Genomic DNA, 12,103 nt, shown 5'->3' with positions numbered 1-12,103 from the left:
GAGAGAGAGGGAGGGAGGGAGAGGGAGGGAGGGAGAGGGAGAGAGGGAGGGGGAGGGCAGGAACCTGGAGAATGTTTCCAAGGAGCCAGAAAGTGGCTCTGGGCTGGGGCAGGAGTGGCCGCCCTGGCCTGCGGCTGCTGTCCTGGCCAGCTCCCTGCCCCACCCCACGTGGCTTGGCACCATGTCAGGGAGATAAGCAGCAGTTTAACAGCCTCAACGGTGGCGGCTCCCTTGTCCCAGGTTGTTAGGTGTCAGTGAAGCCCGCGCAGCAGGAAAGCTCCCTGAGGAGCCGGCGCCTTTCCTTTGATGGTGAGATGCATCAGGGTCAGCGATGGGCTTCTTTGTTCTTTCTAAAATGTCCGCTTGGTGGTCACACGCCGCGCTGTGGGGAGACAGGTGTCACTTTGGGGCAAGCAGATCGGCAGTCGCAGCCATCTGTAGGGAGTTCAGAGCCAGCCTCAGCCACAGCGAGGCCCTAAGCAGCTCAGTGAGACCCTCAGTGAAATACAGACAGGGCTGGGGATGGGCTCAGTGGTTGTGTGTCCCTGACTGGTACCCGTCCCCCTCCAAAAACATAAAAGGACAAAGGAGGTTTCAGCACCAGCCAGAGGACATTCCAAAAACATGAAAGGAGATGCTCCAGAGTCCCACTGCGCCACGGTCTGTACCTGATGAAGGTGAAAGTCCCCTGTGCCTCCAGGCAGAGGCTGGGCCAGACTCTGCACCCCCTGGGGAGAAGAAAGGAGCCACGCCCCATGGGGGGACAACAGACCTACCTGACCCCTCTCGGGCTCTGAGCGGGGAGCGTGGGGGTGATCTCACCCCGGGTCACCTTCCCGGGCCTGAGAGGTGACGGCACCCCGAGCTGGGTCTTCCTGAACGTGACACCTGAGTCCCCCCCTTTCTTCCTGGTCAGCGAGCCAGGAGGGACCTGGGGAAACACCGTTCCTGCACCTGCGGAGCGAAGGTGGGCCCTTCCAGTCACTCCCATTACCTGTCCCTGGCAACCGTAGCTTCAACAGAAGCCTTAAGTCCTTAAGTCCCCCCAGGCCCACGCCTAGGGCCGAGCACTGCCCTGGACGTTGGGGACAGAAGAAAGAAGGAAGGCCCCTCCCCAGTGATTAAGGAGCTCGTGTGTCTCAGGAAAGGGACGTGGCCAATAGGCAGTTAAGGTTCCGTGGAAGGGTGTCGTGAAAGCCCCCGTGTTTACTGTGGGTCCCCGTTCCTCAGTCTCGACTGAGTCGGCCAGCAAGGCGGAGGTCCCCGTCCCTGGTCAGTTTGGCCGCTCAGCACGGCCCTCTGTGTTCACGCAGCTCCTCTCGGCCGAGAGTCATTTCTTGGTCCCATGGTCATGGACCCGGGTGACGTGGCTCAGTGTGTCGGGGGCTGCAGGCCCCTCTGCCCAGCCTCCCCAAAGGTGACATCGCACGTCACTAGAGCTTTATCAGCAGCAGGAAAGTGACACGGGGTCAACAGAATCCATTAGGCTGTTGACGACGGGCTGACCCCCCCCTCCTGGTCACCAGCAGCTGGCCCTGGCACACGGACACCCTCTGTTCTGGGTGTTGGCCAGTCTGTCTCCGAGGGTTCAGGACCCTGTGCAAGGTGACGTGGCCACTCTTGCCAAGGGACAGTATTTCCTGAAGGGGGGATGCAGGTGATGAGGGGGACATTCCAATCACCCCCAAAGAGCGCCAAAGCCGAGCACCAGACGAGACCCAGGAACCAGAGGGAACGAGGAAAGCGCCGGGTTTCAGTAGGAAGGGACTGAAGGGACGGCGCAGGCCGAGGGACCTTTAATGTCTTTGCAGATCACGTCTCCGTGTGACCACGGCGTTGGAAACTCGTGGAAAGATCGTCCCGTCTCGCTCTCGAGCGAACCTTCATCAGGAAATCAGGCTGAAAAGAAGGAAATGCCCTCCAGCCCTTCACATCTGTCCACCTGAGAGTGGACACGACCCTGTAGCTGCCTCCTGAGCTGAGGACGGACCGGCTCCACAGCTTAGTCCCACTGACCGCAGCTTCAAGTGTCCCATCCTGCTTTTCGTACCCAGGTTCTGGGGTTTGGGTACCAGGGACTGAACTCAGGGGCGCTCACCACTGAGCCACGTCCCCAGCCCTTAGAATTTTTTATTTTGAGACAGGGTCTCACTACTAAGTTGCGAGGGCAGCCTCCAACTTGCTATCCTCCTGCCTCAGCCTCCTGAGTAGCTGTGATCACAGACAAGCACTATCATGCCCTGCTCAGGTGAGCATGGGTACAGATGTGCATTGCTTAACACCAGGATATGTTCGAGGAAATGCTCGGTCAGGCTATCTGGTCACCATGTCACCATCGTGGAATGTAATCAACAAACCTAAACCTGGGCACGATGCAGTCAGAAGACGTGGTCAGTGCTGGATGTGGGAGTGACACACAGCAGGCTCGTCTTTTAGATAACAGGAGGAGCACACTTGAAACTCATAATAAAGGCCCACGCGTGACCCAGGGACGGGCTGTGGTCACCGTCACGGGGCCTGACGTACTGGTCATGGTGGTAGGTTCTGTGTCCTCCCCGACTGGCAGCACAGTGGGTCTGTTTCCACCAGCATCGCCCCAAACACCTGAGCCCTGTGTCCTGCGACCCCCGTTGGATGCGTGGCCCGTGGTGGACCCACACATCGACAGCAGCCTGTGATGGTGGCAGATGGCTGCGCAGAGCTGGGCCCCGAGGGGCACACCCCCGTGGGGCACACCCCGGTGTGAGGTTGAGTGGGGACGCAGCTGGGACACGGGTTGGTCTGTCTCGGGGCTGCGTTGAGGGGCAGGGGAAAGTGTACCCTGAAGCCGCCGTGCAGCCCCACACGCCTGTGATTCCTCAGGAGGCTGAGGCCGGAGGATTGTAAGTTTGAGGCCAGCCTGGGCAACCTAGCAAGACTCTGTCTCAAAATAGAAAGGGCTGGGTGTAGCTCAGGGGTAGACAGCCCTGGGCTCAAGTCACGGTACTGAAAAACATGTTCCCCGAGACTCTGTCACCCCAAGGGGATCACGACGCAGAGCGGTGGGTGTGACAGAAGAGACTGGGGTTGCGGACGTGGATGAAGGAGACGGAGACAGGTGTGCGCGCTCAGAGGACGTCTATGTCATTGGACGTGGAATCATGACACTTTGTAAGAGAGAGCAAGATGCCCTTGACCTTGGCTCGCTGAGTCGCTGTCCGGCGTTCCCAGAGAGACCGCCCACGGCCAGCGCTGGGCACCCACCGCCCTGCCCGGGCTTCCTGCTTCCCTTGAACCCAGTCGGTTCCCCCTGAAGGACACCGTGGCGCGGGGCGGCCTCCGTCTTCCGTCTCAGAGTCGCGCTCATCTTGTTTGCGTGACCTTCTCTTGAGGATCTCGGAGAGATTTGGATTCGGCTTTAAGAAGACAAAGTTCCGGGACAGTGGGACCGTCACCTTGATTTGGCCCACACCTGCGTCCCCAGTGCTTGTCACGCTGTCCCTCTCAGGCCACACTCCCTAGAGCAACGCCCTCGCCGGGTGCCCCTTAGGTGCCCAGCCATAGGGCTGCCGTGATCCTCAGAGAGGAGGACGTCGAGGCCTGCTCCCACTGTCCACAGTGGACGGGGACCCCACATGGGCGCCAGGGCCAGCCCCCGGGTGGGGGTCAGCGTGGCGTTGACTCACAGCGGGGTCCAGCTACAGTGGCCAACGCTCCTCCACAGGGTAGAAGGGCGTCGGCCCAAAGTCCAGGCTCAAGGCCGGGAAGGGGAGAGTCCCCGGCTGTGATCTGGGGCCCGGGAGACTCGGGGGACAATGCCTTTGAAAGAAGTGGGAGGCAGAGACCGATGGAGAGCAGGCGGCCGGACGCTGGGAGAGAGGGCTCCCAGGGAGGCTCTGGGGTGCGGCTCTGAGAAGCCTCCGCCAGGGCACTGAGAACCCGGGGCAGGGATCTCCCACAGGAGACCCACACTGCCCAGCCATGGCCGCCTGGGAAGCACCTGGCAGAGCTTACATGCTGGGAAAGGGCAGCAGGCCAGTGGAGGCTGGCGGCTGGAGGCTGCTGCCTGAACCCTGGGGGTTCTCTCCAGGGGGGTCCAGTGGCGTCTCCACGGCTCCCACACCTGGATAGTGTGCAAAAGACCTGCCTCCCCTGCTCTGTGACCAGGGCGGAGGCTGGGCGGGTGACCCGGGGGGGTGTGTGTTTGATGTAGACCCTCTTCTGCCTGATGCTGGCAGTTACTGGCTGTGTGACCTTTAGCAGGACACTCGATGTCTCTGAGCCTCGGGTAGAGGATTGGCAGAGTCTCTCTCTGTCTTCAGAACTGAGCTGCTGGGAGAAACAGTGGTATTTCCATACTGGGTCCCAACCCGTGTCCCCGGTGGTACCCGCACCCCGTGTGGAGTGTTGGGAGTGACGGGCGGGTCACGGCTTGGGTTTTGAATCTTCCCCAGCTTCACGCGTCAGGATGGACCAGGTGGACCCCCGTGGGCTGCTGGGAGGGCACCGAGGTGCGGTGGGTGGGCCAGGAGCCGGGGTGGTGGGGACACAGTGGTGGGGACCGCGTTCAGCACACAGAGGCGTGGAGACGGGGCGATGGGGACGGCGAGGGCGGTGGTGACCGTGATGGAGGTGGCAGGAGCAGCCAGTCTTGGGGGGTGGTGGGGACCGCGGCGGCGATGATGGAGGTGATCAGGGGTGGCTGTGGCCGTGACGGTGGCGGTGGCCGTGGGTGGGAGAAGACAGTGACGGTGGCACTGTTCCGGCGTCCCCCAGGCCCAGTCTCCTGACCCACCTGTGGCTGACGCGACCTGCAGCAGGTCGTCCCCTCCTTCTGAGAACACCTCACTGTCCCCACCCGTTGTCCTCCACGTGCCTCGGGGGAAACCCAGGGAGAAAGGTGGCCTCCGCGTCCCCGTGGGTGGCCAGGGTGAGTCAGGCTGGGGCTTCGGGCACGTGCCCTGTCCGCGGGCCACCATGAGCCGCCCCGGGCCGGCCACCTGCCCACCTGCCCACGCGGCAGCGGGTCTCCTCTGCGTCTCAGGAGGAAGTGGCCACTTGGCGTGGGCCGCGTCCCCACCCTCTTCTCCTTTTCCCAACCCACAGGCTGCCAGGTCCCCAGTTCCTGCCCAGGTCCCCTGACCTCACACCCCGGGTGGCTTCTGGACAGTGAGGCGGGTGACGTGCACCGGGTGACGTGGGGGTGATGGGCGTTGGGCGGCTGCTCCACTGGCTTCTGACCTTGTTTGTGTTACATCGCGGCGTCCCCACCGGGGTCCCCAAGCCTGGGAGCTGGAGCAGGAGAGCCGTCACCTCCCTCGGCAGGTAGGTGACCTCGGGCCCCGAGCCCTGGCCTTGCAGGGGGCTCCAGCCTGGGCCTTCTGCCTGTGACCGCCACCCTGCCCCCTCCCCCCCCAGTCTCAAACCACAGGCTTCTCGTCCCCAAGGCCCCTGGGGTGGGCTGTCAATCAGGGCCCAGGTCCCCATCTGTGACCGGACCACGGCAACCCCTGACATCAGTGTCCCAAAGTGTGGCTCTGCGCCGCCCGGGGGGTGAGGAGTCCCGGAGGCATGGAGACCCCCGGTCCCAGAGCAGCATCGTGACCGTCATCACCTTTGACTTCTCCAGATGAAGACCTAAGACGGATGTCCACGATCTTATGACCGACCATCGACACTTTAGGCGAACAGGAAGTCAGGAGCAGCAACGTGCTGACCAGGTCCCCCGGCTGAGCTGGTGATGAAACACAGCGCCCCGCTGAGTCCCTGGGACTCCCCCCCACGCCATTCCCACGGCGAGTCTCTCTGCGGGCGACACACAGTCTCAGAGTAGCTGCTTTCTCCAGTTTCCTGGGGCCTCCATTCCTTAGCCGTTGGCGGTTATGAGCCTGGGTGTGGTTTTCTACAGTCACCTGCTCACACTCGAGAGCTCCTCAAATCGCACTCCTCCCACGGAGCCCACGGGCAGCCTGACACACGTCGGTGATCCCAGCGGCTCCAGAGGCTGAGGCAGGAGGATGGGAAGTTTGAGGCCAGCCTCAGCCACTGAGAAAGATCCTGTCTCCAAAAAAATAAATACATCAAAGGGCTAAGGTGTAGCTCAGCGTCACAGTGCCCTGGATTCAATCCTCAGGGTCAAGAAAATAAAACACTGGCCCCTGGTGTCCATGTCTGAGGCACCCTCGATCCACTTTCCACCGTTTTCCTTTTCTATTGGCCTCTCTCTCTGTGTAGGCCAAGGGATTTTGCCTTGTGTGCTGGACAGTACAAATACGTTGCAGACTCTGGGGTCCCGTGTGACCCGAACGGGTCCCTCCTTTGTGTCTTTGAGCAGTGACATCACTTGGCGAAGCCTCCGGACCTCACCCCACTCCCAGCCCACGGGCCCCGGAGTGGACTGTGGTTCAGACTCGGTTCGGTCTTAGCCCGCGGCTTGGTGTCTGCTCTCGCGAGGTTGGGAAGTGGGCGAGATATTTGGGCAGTTGACACAAGAAACTGGGGGCAGGCCTGTGTGTCTCCTCTCTGCGGTTCCCACCCCCCCTTTCCAGCGGCTGTTGTTGCCCACGTCCATTGGAACTGCCCCTCACAGCCTCCACCAGGGCCTGCCTCCAGGGAGGCTCAAGCTGGGAGGTTCACTAGGGATGCGCTCACCTTCCTTGTCTGGCTCCCAGGCCGCAGCGGCCCTCTGCGGTGCCGGCAGGGGACTGGATTTTACCATTTTCCTGTAGTGGAGTCGGTCAGCAGGAGCTACTGGGCGCTAGAGGGGGACCTCCTTGGCCTCACTGCAGAGAGCCCAGGAAAGGCCCCAGCTGGGAGATGGGAGGCTGAGGGCCCGAGAGGACTCGGGCGCTGAGTCCAGAAGGGCAGGAGAGCGGTCAGGTGGGTTGGATCTGTGGAATCCTGAACCGCACTGGCGGCCATGCAGACCGCTGTCCCGTGCAGCACAAGTGGAGCCTCCGTTAGTACATGACCAGGGCTCCTTGGATGGCCGCTGGGTTGGGGATGAAGTCTCTTAAATGCATGGCCCAATGTCAAGGCTCGGGGCCAGCGCAGGAGACCAGATGGCTTTTATTGGTGGATATTGAGAGAAGGACACCGAGGTCCAGGGAGGTGACTCCCTGTTGTTGGCGGGAGTCGTGGGCGATGGCAGCGGCTCTTGGGTGCCGAGCTGTGGTCGCACTGTGGACCAAGGGCCGAGGTGTCGTCTGTGCAGCTGCTGCAGTCCTCCCGAGGTCCCTGTGAACAGGGATGGTCATCGTCACTCCACCTGCACGTAGAGTGGTGCTGATAGCAGGAGGCTTAACCGTCCAGGGAATTTCCCCAGGGCCATAAAATCAGCAGACGGTGGAGCTGGGCGTGAACCCCAGCCGGCCCGTCCACCCCATCCCCTACCCCCCAGCCACAGAGCCTTCTCACTGCGACAGGACATCTGACAGGACCCAGGCATCGGGGTCATCTCCAGAGGCCAGTTCCCGTCCTCTGGGGACGTGTGGGTTGGCTCATCGGACCCCCAGGCTTGGTCCCCTGGGGCGCATGCTCACAGGTGGTGCCCAGCCACATCTGTGGGCCTGAATCAGCCCGAGGTCCCTCTCTGCCCATTCGCCAGGCGCCCAGCCTCCGTGGCAAATGAGGAAACCTCCCAGGAAGGGACCAGTGACACGCGGCTCCCTGTCCCGGTTTTCACTTCACGTTTCGGATGCTGCAGCAGCGTGAGCGGCTCGGCCAGCTGTGTAGCCTCGCTCCAGCCATGGACCACTTCCAGGCCATCCTGGCCCAGGTGCGGACGCTGCTCTCCAGCCGCCAGCCGAGGCGCGTGCGGGCCCTGCTGGACAGCCTGCGCGAGGAGGAGCTGCTCTCCGGGGAGTACCACCGCGCCCTGCTGCTGGAGCCCGACGGCGAGGCGCTGGCCAGGAAGATCTCCCTGACCCTGCTGGGGAAGGGAGCCCTGGGCTCGGCCCTCCCGGGGGGCCCCTGGAACAGGCTGTCGGCCCCAGCCGCCGAGAGGGGCCCTGGCTGCAGAGACCAAGGAGGTAAGTCCCATCCCTGTGACCCCAGGGCCCGCGGGCAGCCTCAGGGTTCCCTTCTCTCTGCAAAGGAAGCCACAGGCGGGGACCCAGGCTGAGCGGCAGGAGCCAGGAGGCCGGGAACTCAGCCGCTGCTTCCCACCCTGCGCCCCCAGGGAGCTAGGTCCCGTGGGGAAGGAGAGGCGCCCGGCAGGTGCAGCCCAAATAGAGGGGCCAAAGGGAAGAGGAGCCAGGTGAGGAGTGGACGGGTGTGTGTACAGGTGTCGGCACGGGTGTGTGTGCACGGGTGTGTGTGCACAGGTGTGTGTTCATGGGTGTGTACGTGCACAGATGTGTGTTCATGGGTGTGTGTATAGGTGTGTGTTCATAGGTGTTTGTTCATGGGTGTGTGTGCAGATGTGTGTTCATGGGTGTGTATGTGCCCAGGTGTGTGTTCATGGGTGTGTGCATGCACATGTGTGTGTGCACAGGTGTTTGTTCATGGGTGTGTGTGCAGATGTGTGTTCATGGGTGTGTACATGCACAGGTGTGTATGCACAGGTGTGTGTTCTTGGGTGTGTGTGCACAGGTGTGTGTGCGCACACGTGCATCTGCCTATGTGTGCACGCGTGTGTGTGTGACAGAGAGACAGAGGGATAAAGAGAAAGGAAGGGAGAGACAGACAGTAGGAGAGGGACAGGGGGACGGGCAGGAGGACAGAGGGGACAGTGAGGAGGACAGGCAGAAGGGGCCACCAGCAGGGGCGGAGGGGCCTTGGCTCCTGAGGTCCCTGACACGCGTGGGATTGGGGGGGTCTGGTCACTCTGGTGCCCGGCTGCTGGGTGCCGTCTGTTTGGGGGCTGCGGTGGGAGCCGGGGCCACGCGCCAGCTCCCGGCCACTGGGAGGGCCACCGCTGGGCCAGAGAAGGGCTCCGGGTTTCCCCTGGGGTCCCAGGCGGCGCTTCCTGAAGACCCGACCTGCCTGTCCTCTCTCCCCTGCGCAGCTGTGCCTTTCTGGCCCTTCCTGGTCCCCTTGGGGTCTCGTAGCTGGGGGTGTGAGTCGCTCACTGCGGTCAGCGCCTGCGCCCCGGCCCTTTGCTGTGCATCCTCGTCCACGGGCAACTGGAGGATGCACAGACGGCGCGGCCCAGGGGAGTCAAGGCTGGGTTTGGAGACAGCGGCCGTGAGGTGCCTTCTGCTGGCCGGGCGTGCGTCCGGGCCGTGCTGACCTCTGACTCTTGTTTCAGGACAAGTCCACGTGCGGGCTGGCTCTTGGGTGGCTCTTGGGCATCTGGCACTCTCCGCTCAGTCTCAGTGGAAGGGCAGTTGCACCACGGGGTGGCCGCCCTCGGCTTGGGGGAGGGGTCAGGCAGCTGGGCTGGTCTCGCTGGGCAGCAGAGGGCAACCTGGGAGCGGCCGAGCCTCCTCTGCCTGGCCGTGCCCCCCACGCGCTCCGCACACCTCCGCGCCTCCCCCGCGCTTTCTGAGGGGCTGGTTCCTGTTATTCAGTCTGCTTCCTCCCTGGGGATGTCATATTTTTTATTTTGGATCCCATGTGACTTCAGAAAGTGGAACTGCCCCACGGTGCTGTGGTCCTCAGGGGCTGGGAGACAGAAGGACAAATCTCCTCTTTCCCTGCTCCCTCCAGTGCCCCCCAGGCCTGCGGGCTTGCCCCCCCCCCACGCACCCCTGGCAGGACACAGGGCAGGTGGGGAGCCCCAGCTTCAGCAGGAAGCCAGGGGACGGGGCGGGAATCGGTGGTCTGTCAAAGGGCACTAACTTAAGTTCTGGGGAGGGGGCTCAGAAGGGAGACCATCCTGTGGGGCTTCTGTGACCTTCCCTCTCGGCCACCCGACGTGGGTCCAGACGGCCCTGCTCTGGCCTGCACTGCTCCCCCGTCACTCAGAGAGCCTGGATCCGAGCCAGAGCCCACAGGGTCTTCAGTTGACCCTGACCCTCTCTGTTCTGGTCCTCGGCTTCTCTCTGCCTTGCTAATCCACTTCAGCTGCTCTGGTGCCCCCATTGTCCCTCAGACACCCCGGGCCCACGCTGCCCCAGGACCCCTGCACATGCTCCTCCTTCTACCTAGATCACCCTTCCCCATATCCTTGGCCAACCTCCTGACATCATTCAGCTCTCCGCTCAGATGTCCCTTGTCTTCAAGGTGCACCCTGACCACCCCATTTAGTGTCGCACCTCAGACGACAAACGCACTTTGAGCCCCCTCCCTGGTGGCCCTCTTCCCACCTTCTCTAGATGTCACCGCTAAGCTCTGTGGTGTTTATCTTGCTTCTTCTGTTGGCCACTGGTCTGTGTTTCAGTCGTCATGGGTCCCCACGCGTGGCCCCCGGGTGCAGAGCCGGGACGGAGCCTGCTGGACACCTGGATGTCCAGCGGTGGGTGGAGCCACGGCAGGTCATGCCCCACGTCTCCCACTGCACACCCAGGGAAACCGAGGCACAGAGAAGTTAAGGGACGTGCTCAGGTCCTGGCCTGGGGGACCTGGGTCTCGGGTCCTGCCTCTGTGCGGCTTCCTCCTAACAACCCAGCGGGCGCCGAGAACCCACCAGAGCAGTGCGCCAGCTTCAAACGGGACTGGCTGGTGGCTCAGAGATGCCCCCAGAGAGCCCAGAGCCTCTGCTGCCAGGCCACTGGGCCCTGGGCTCCGGCCACTCAGAGCCGCATGTGTGCCTCCAGCCCACGAAGGCCCCCGAGGCCTGGGAGGACGGTCCTGGTCCTGAAGGAGCCCAGTGTGCTTCAGGGCATGTTCACAACCACAGGTGACAACACCCGGAAGGGCGATCGGACGCCAGGGAAAGGAGAGCTGGGGAAAGGACCAGGCTGGAAGCAGGACCGTTCCGGGCCTCAGGTCATGCTCTGCTGCAAACCATGTGACCTTGGCCACATGACTGGGCCACTCTGAACCTCAGTCTCTTCATCTCTGAAATGGGAGTGCTATAGATGGGTAATGCTGAATCAACCCCAGACCACTCTCTAAGGAAGAGAAGAGCAAGGAGCGTTGAATAGGGGAAGCAAACCAGGCCAGTGGTACTGAGCCAACAGCACTCTGCAGTCTCGCGGGACCCCAGGTGATCTCTGGACGCCTGCCACAGGCTGCTTGCTGGGACGCCGTGCACCTCCAGCAGGGCGTCCACGTGGCTGCAGGGAGCCTGAGCCAGGCCTGCTGACCAAGCACGCGGGGTGGCCCACACTGGCTCCCTGAGTCTCAGGCGCCAGCAGCGACTCCTGTGGGCCTCGGTTTTCCCGTCTGTAAATACGGGTGAGGACTGTCCACGGGTGGCTCTTCTGAGGGCCCAGGGACATCGTCCAGCTGTGTGTTCTGACTCAGTGGCCTCTGGGACAGCCCCTGAGGTACCCACAGCCCAGCCCCCAGGTCAGTCAGTGGACGAGGAGCCCCTGTGTCTTCTGTGGCCTGCTCTCCCCAGGCTGAGGGACAGCCCAGCCAGAGTCCTTGGTGTCACGTTCCCTGGACTCTGTGTAAACTCTTCTAGGAGCCACAGGACACCAGCTCCGCTAGGAGGGGCCTGGTTTATTGGGAAGGGAGGGACCACTCAGCTCGGCTCCCTTCCCCATCGGCCCTCACGATGGCAGAGCCGCCAGTGGCCAGCAGGAAGGTCTCTCGGGCCTCCTCCCGTGGCCTGCCCTGCCCCCAGGCAGCCTCTGCCCCCAGCGGGGGCTCCTGTGCCTGGAAGGAGGTGTGCTCCGAGGAGGACTCTGTCCCGTCCCCCCAGGCTGCCCGCCAGCCCCGCAGACTCCCCACCTGGGAAGTGGCCCTTCCTCCCGGGCTCCCCGCCAGCCTGCCAGCCTGCTTGCCTGACCAGCCTGGTGTCTGCGCCGGCTCCGTCCCTCTCTGTTCCCTGTGGTCCTACCTGCAGCGGCTCACCTGGGCCCCTACTCCCCAAGCCCGTCCCTCTAGCCGCCTGCCCACGCACCGCCCACCTGCGCCTGGCTCCCGGTTCCTCTGCCCCCTGCTCAGATGCATGGCGCAGCTGACCCTTTAGAACCCCCACCTCCGTCCCACGCAGCCACTCCCCAGCTGTCGATGGCCATCCTGAACTCACCTAATCCCCGGTGTGTGTGCGCACGCGTGTGTAACAACT

At 63.0% G+C, this 12,103-nt stretch overlaps 1 long non-coding RNA gene across 1 annotated transcript; it reads right to left on the bottom strand.

Annotated features, from left to right (window-relative positions):
• Positions 1-3,100: 3,100 nt before the first annotated feature.
• LOC125612294 lies at positions 3,101-9,435 on the bottom strand. Its single transcript, XR_007342588.1, has 2 exons — positions 8,961-9,435; positions 3,101-7,215 (listed from the first exon to the last, which is right to left on the bottom strand). It is a non-coding gene; the product is annotated as an uncharacterized LOC125612294 (long non-coding RNA).
• Positions 9,436-12,103: the final 2,668 nt, after the last annotated feature.

This window comes from Marmota marmota, unplaced genomic scaffold (assembly GCF_001458135.2).
Source record: "Marmota marmota marmota unplaced genomic scaffold, marMar, whole genome shotgun sequence".
Lineage (NCBI taxonomy): Eukaryota > Metazoa > Chordata > Mammalia > Rodentia > Sciuridae > Marmota > Marmota marmota.
The sequence above is the reverse complement of the archived record's forward strand: the minus strand, read 5'-3'. Positions and strand labels throughout refer to the sequence as shown.